Source organism: Dipodomys spectabilis, unplaced genomic scaffold (assembly GCF_019054845.1).
Source record: "Dipodomys spectabilis isolate Male_0828 unplaced genomic scaffold, ASM1905484v1 ptg000178l, whole genome shotgun sequence".
Taxonomy (NCBI): Eukaryota; Metazoa; Chordata; class Mammalia; order Rodentia; family Heteromyidae; genus Dipodomys; species Dipodomys spectabilis.
In genome coordinates, this window is record NW_024870855.1 from 10,717,858 (window position 1) to 10,724,562 (window position 6,705).

A 6,705-nucleotide genomic window follows, 5' to 3' on the forward strand; every position below is an offset into this window, starting at 1 on the left:
CCACCAACTTTTCTGGAGCCTCAAGGTGACATGAGAAGACTGCAAGACAGGAAGACCAAAAACCATCACTGTCAGATGTCATCAGCCATGCCAGTCCCAAAGAAGCCATGAGGACCTATCTCTTCTTGCCTCTGTCTCTTGCCCTGTTACACAGTCCTTATTTCTCTGGAACTAGAAGCCACCTTCCAGCTTCTTCTTGTCCAGGCCTGAAGTGCCCCTTCCAGTTCTCCCATGTGTCTCAGAAAGATACAGATCATACTGTGTAGCTCTGGATTTCTGAGTGACCCTTTCTGGACCAGGAAAGCTTAGTTTTTCATTGTAAACAGCACACAGTCATCAGGCATAGTCACCAGGCATGGGTGACTCACACCTGTACTTCTAGCTACTTAGTTTGAGGATCCCAGTTCAAAGCCAGCCTGGGCAGACAAATCCAAGAAACTCTTATCTCCAATTCAACCACAAAAAGCTGGAAGCTGGGATATGGCTCAAATGGTAGAGCACCAGCTTTGAGTCCAAAAGCTAAGAAAGAGCAAGACCCTGAGTGTAAGTCTCAACACAGAAAGAAAGAGAGACAGAGACAGAGAGAAGAAGGAAAGAAAGGAGGAAGGAAGGAAGGAAGGAAGGAAGGAAGGAAGGAAGGAAGGAAGGAAGGAAGGAAGGGTCATCCATGGGTGTCCATAGCAAAATTAGCCACAGTTAACCCTGAAGACACCAAAATCTGCCAATGACTGGTCAAGTTCTATATATAAACTGGTGTAGTATTTGTACATCACATAGGTGCATTCTCCGAAACACTTTAAGTCATCCCTAGATTACTTCAAATGCTCAAGACAATGCAACTGTTGTACCAAATCTCTATTTCTACACTTGAACAGTATGTTAACAATGGGTCATGAAGCTAAGTAGAACTCTGAGCTCTTCTACTATAATTGCCATTCTCTGTGTGTGGGTCTGCACCTGGGCTTGAACTCAGGGCCTTGTGCTCTTCATTGGCTTTTTTTCACTCAAGGCTAGTGCTCTACCATCTCCACTTCCTGCTTTTTGCTGGTTAATTGGAGATAAGAATCTCATGGACTCTTCTGCCCAGGCTGGCTTTGAATCACAATCTTCAGATCTCAACCTTCCTGAGTAGCTAGGATTACAGGTGTGAGCCAATGGTGCCAGGCAAAAATTGCATTCTTGTGGCTGAGTTTCCTCACTTTTTATTCACTTCCTGTCCATCAATAATTGCTCTGGCTGTTAGCTGGAGCAGATAACTGCTCACCCATGTCCCCAGTGTGTGTGACACAGGCCTCCTTGCAAATGCAACCTACTCCTCATTCCACTTCTCTTGTGGCATGCTTCTCTCATGTCCCAAGGCTTAGCCAACAAGACAGCCCATCTTCTCAGGGTTACCTCTATAAAAGTATCCTCGCGAGCTGGGTGCCCTTGGCTCACACCTGTAACCCTAGCTCAGGAGGCTGAGATCTGAGGATGACAGTTCAAAGCCAGCCTGGGCAGGAAAGTCTCTTAAACTCCTATCTCCAAATAACTACCAGAAAACTGCAGCTTAAAGTGTTAGCACTAGCCTTGAGCAGAACAGTTCAGGGACAGCACCCAAGCCCTGAGTTCAAGCCCCATGACTTAGGACAGGGGAGTTGTTGGGTGGAGGGAGGGTGAAGTATGTTAGCAAGTAAAGATCATTCCTCTCCAAGAAAAATGTCAGTGTCTGCTAAAACCATGAAAGTGCAACTAAGTACAACTTATTAACCTAAAGTCTCCCTGCTGAACCTCATTGTTCTGATCTGTAAAATGGACTTTAGTAGTAGTTGTAGGGTTTTGGTAAATTAGAATAATGAGATTATGTGTGTAAGTATAGCTCCCTCCCCCTCAAAAAAGTAATAATCAATGGCCAATAATTAATTCTCTTCTCAGACTTAGGAGATTGCATGAAAGTTGCTGTTGGTCAAAGGGAAATGAGGTTGGGAAGCCAGCATGGATGGGTTTCGTGCTACTGCAAGAAGACTGGGAGACAGGTTGAGTCAGAAACTTGTCCACCCTGAAGTCCAAATTCAAACATCAGGCAGGGGAGGACAGTTCTGCCCCTCGGCTGAGCTTAGACAAGTCAGAAGACCTCAGACCCTGAATGTCAGCAGTTGGGTCACCCCTGCAATCAAAGGCACAGGTCAGGTGCTCTGCATTGAGTGTCACCATTGTCTTCTCGGATCCTGTTGGGAAGGGCCAGATCTTGATGGTCGAACTCCAGCTTCTGCCTCCACCCTGGTAGTGAGGCACAGACATGGGCTCGCTTCCCATCTTCACGGCTTACTGGCTATGGGGCTTAAACCAAGACCGCTAAAACCCTCTAGCTTTTTCCAAAGTTTAATGCTTCTCCCACTTCCAGCAACTTCACATCCCCACTGACTACAGAGGCCACCCCAAATGTGATTTCACTAAGCAGTTTTCCCACTTGGTGATGGAACAAAAGCTCTCTGCACTCAATGGAAATCATACTAAGGGTTTTGAATTTTGGTCTTTCCCCAGGCTACTCCTCCCAGTGAGCCACAGGTTCTGGAAGGGGAAAGAATCAATCACCTACAGGATCGATGTGATGCTAAGTAACAGTGTTTTGCAGCCCAAGTGCACTTTTGGCTTAGGATACTTTCAACTTAAGCATAGGTTTATCTCCATTGGTAGCAGTTTATGGTGAGTCCTCTAGGATTTCTTTCTAGATGTTTCTGGCATAGTCCATCCCAAAGCCTAGAGGGTGATGAATGTCAAGCCTTATGAGTCAAGCAGCAGCTGTGGGAAAGAGGAAGGGAGAAGGAAGGTGTTAGGAACAAGTCAGCTGCCTGGGTAGCCTACTGTCACCTACCATGTGTTCTGGCAGATGGAGGCTGGGAAGCCTTTGGTAGATGACATGCACATCTCCCAGAGTCTCAGCTCAGGCCACTGTGGGCATAGGAAATCTTGGCAACATTTGCCTGGATCTTGCTATTCAATGGATCAAGCTGGCTGGCTGACTATAAACTGTGGGATGGAGAGTAGGGTAGGGCCAGCCAGAAGGAGCTCCGAAGTCACTGGTTTTCATCATGAAGGGAATTGCTCCTGAGCACAAATTATTAAGGAATTGATCATGATCTGTTGTCAAGGTAACTATTCTTCCAAGAAGGTCAAACTGAAATGACTCGGATAGTCACTAAGTGATGTAATTTTGGGCCCACTGGCCATCTGGCCTCAAGTCAAGAGGCACAGCCAAAAAGCCTGTGCTCATTATATTCTTTGCCTGCAATTTTCTTAAGAGTTCAGGCATGGGAACCTTGTCGGCGAGAGCTCTTCCAGCCAGAGGGAGCCACACTAGTTGTCACTATGTCTGTGAGAGAAAAGAGAGGCCCTTTGTGCAGCCACTTGAGAAGGCCTGGAGCCAAAGTCTCCAGCCCTTGTCAGTGTTCCTGCTGAGCGGAGCCCAGAGAATAGACTGTCCACTATTTTCAGGGCTGGGAAAGTCAGGCTCTGTCGCCTTGTCTGGACTGAAGGTCTGGGCTGGTCGGCAGTCCAGGATTCACACAGAGGGGAGTGAGCAAGGCTAGACGACGCCAGGCCTTTCACGGATGGAGAATCAGAGCTGGAGGAAATCTAGACAGGTATCCTGTATAGCTAGGCCCCTCCCCTGTTGATGAAAAAGGAAGGTCCACCATGACTCCCAGCCCAGGGTCCTTGCTGCCCAGAGGCTGTGGTCTGTGGGAATAGGCCTCAGATCTGGCGTCTCTGTTGCCCAGACAATCTACCCCACAGCCCTATCTCTGTTCCTCTCTGCAACCCTGCAACACCCTGATTTTGCCATCTCCCAATCAAAGAAAAGATTCGTCTCACGAGACTTCATCCATCTCTGTCCAGTTGCCAGTCAGTCTAGCTCCCGTGGGCTGCCAGCCAGGTCCTTCCTTACATGGTTGGGGAAAATCCAGATGCCTAGAAAAGCCAACTTCCAGCTCTTATTTAAAACCAATTGATTGAGAATGCCTTAAGTCAACCAGACAAGAGTTCAGAAGTTGGTTTCCCCCACTCACTTGCACTGTATGGTTTTCATGGCTTGACCTGATCAGCAATGGAGATAGCAATCTATCCGAAGAAAGGCTGTAGGAAACCCAGGAGAGGCTGTGGGATGTAGACAGCACCTGGTCTAGCACACTGTGGCACTTGGTCATTACCAGCTCCTTCTTGAATTTTAACAGACCACGCATTGTTGGCTCCCTGCAGGACCCTGCATTTCAGCCATTTGCTGTTTCACTTGCTGATTGTGGATGTATCCATCTCTTATTTCCAGAAAGTGTGGCCATTCCTGTGTCTCTGGAACATCTCTTGTGTGCAGAGCCAGTGCTGAGCTCTGGAGATTGAAGAATCCTTCAGCCATGGTCCCTGCCACCTGAGCCACAGGTGAATGAGAGCAGACCAACAGGGCAAGCCCAGAGTAGCCACTTTTCAGGGCAGAACAGGTGACAGGCAAGGTACAAATGCCAGCCTGAGAGACAGAACAGGTACAGAGAAGGTAAAAACTTCAGCCTGAGGAATTTAAGTGGAGGCTGGTCTGTGTCCTGAATGAGCATTGCTTGAGGTCCTCTTTTGTTCTAGCAGGAATCTGGGTCTCCTTCTCATCCCCGGGGAGCCTGGCCCCCAGCAAGAGTCACCCTGAGAGCTCCAGAGCACAGAGCCCAGGAACAGTGAATAAGAAAGAATCAAGAACTCTGCAAACTAGCAATTCTGGGTCAGAGCTTCTAAAAAGCTTCCTGAGCCCCAGGGAGGACTCATTACTCCTAGCTTACCCAGGGATAATCAGACAAGGGTAGTGTGGGAGGAAGAGAAGGCAGGGGATATGCTCACAGCTGGAGTCAGAGCTTCAGCCTTCCCACTGGAGATCTGGAGCAAGAATTGCAGCCATGAGTGGACCTGGCCATGAGACGGAAGGGCCAGCTTTCAACCCCTGCACCATCTGTCATCACCTCTGGGTTTTGGAGAAGGGAGGTAGGTTCTGCTTCAGTACCACAGTCCTGAAGCTGCTCAGGGTCCTTAGCAGTCCCCGCCCCAGGTCCTGGTGGGACAGCACACAACTACTCTCAGATTTGAGGTTTTAGCTCAAAGATACAGGATGCAGGGATGGCCAGGTGGCAATGGGAAACAGAAGGTCTTATCCCTTCATCTGGATCTTGGATTGCTCAGCCTAAGAACTGTGAGAAGCTGTGTTCAAGCCACCCAGTCCACAGTCATGTGTTACAGCAGCCTAAGCTGACTCACACGGGAGATGCACGTCTGGAGTCTCACACGCCACTGGGCAGGCCAACTGTTAATTGGCAAGGTAAGCTAGGAGTAATGAGTCCTCCCTGGGGCTCAGGGAGCTTCTTAGAGGCTCCGACCCAGAATTGCTAGTTTGCAGAGTTCTTGATTCTTTCTTATTCGCCAGCCCCTTTCTAGCCCTTGGCATGTGTCACTAATTTCTACCATTTGTAGTGACAATGGCCACAAAAACAGGCCCTTGCCAACCCCTAGAATGCCTACAGTCCCATTCCTCCAAATATCAAACCATAGTGTTTCATACTTTTCACTCACATCAGGTATCTTCACAGGTTTTCAGCCTCCAGCCTAGGGGTAGGGGTGAGTCCTCCAGCAAAGTCTAAGAAGACTTTCCTGGGTCTCCTTTGTCTGCTGTCATGGCCTCATCTCTGCACTCTTCCCCACCAGGAACTACAGCGAACAAACCTCTGTTCCTGCAAATATGGACCTGAACATCCTGTTCCTTGCCTCTGTCACTAACCTTTCCTGTCTTTATAAAGTTTGAACTAAGGGCCTTAATAAGCAGGTGCTCTGCCACTTGAGCCACATGCCCAGCTCATTCTGCTTTCATCCTTTTTTTTTTTTGTTGTTTCAAATAGTCTCAAATTAAGGCCAGCTGGACTGCAATCCTCCTATTTGCACTTCTTGCCTAGCCAGGATAGCATGCCAATGCAAATCTGCCCAGTTATGATTGGTTGAGATACTGTCTCACATACTTTTTTTTGCCCTGGCTGGCCTTACACCCAGATCCTCCCAATCTTCACTTGCAGGTGGTTAGTTAGGTTTGTAGGTGTGAGGCACTATGCCTGACCCAGATTTCAATTTGAGTTCAGTTATTTTTAAATCTCTAAAAGAATATAACCCAAGGACAGAAAAAAAAAAGCCATGGAGTTTGTTCAATTGTGTAAGTGAACGAATGGATTTTCCACTCCACTCTGAGCACATGCTAATTTGCATGTCTATTTCTAATATGATAAGGGAATCAATCTCCTGGGGGAGAAAGAGGTGTTTATTCTCACTTCTCTCTATCATTCACCATTTCTGAGTAGGTTTCAGAAGGTGACTTTACTTTATTCAAGATTCAATACATATTTATTGAGAGTGTATCAACATTCCCCCACTCAGGTGGTCTGGATGGCATCCCAGTGGGAAGATCGGCGGGAAATGCAGCTTGGCTTTTACTTCTAATCTGGGAGACAAAACAGACCCTGCACCGAAACTTCCACATAAAAGCTGCCAAGCTGTTGATCCAGAAATCTGAGACTCCAAAAAGATCATGAGGAAACATATGGTGTGGGGGATGGCCCTTTGACAGCTCGCTCTACCTCCTTGGTTCCTCAGCGCACACTCCTTCCAGAACATTCATTCAGCTCAGCTCTGCTCCACTGAAGAAGAGCAGTA

The 6,705-nt window shown here is 47.7% G+C and overlaps 1 long non-coding RNA gene across 1 annotated transcript in view; it reads left to right on the top strand.

Annotated features, from left to right (window-relative positions):
- The window catches only part of LOC122120840, a 27,933-nt gene extending 24,995 nt beyond the window's left edge, over window positions 1-2,938 (top strand). The window contains exon 3 of the long non-coding RNA XR_006149798.1: window positions 2,928-2,938. This is a non-coding gene — a long non-coding RNA (uncharacterized LOC122120840). The remainder of the gene's footprint in view (window positions 1-2,927) is intronic.
- Window positions 2,939-6,705: the final 3,767 nt, after the last annotated feature.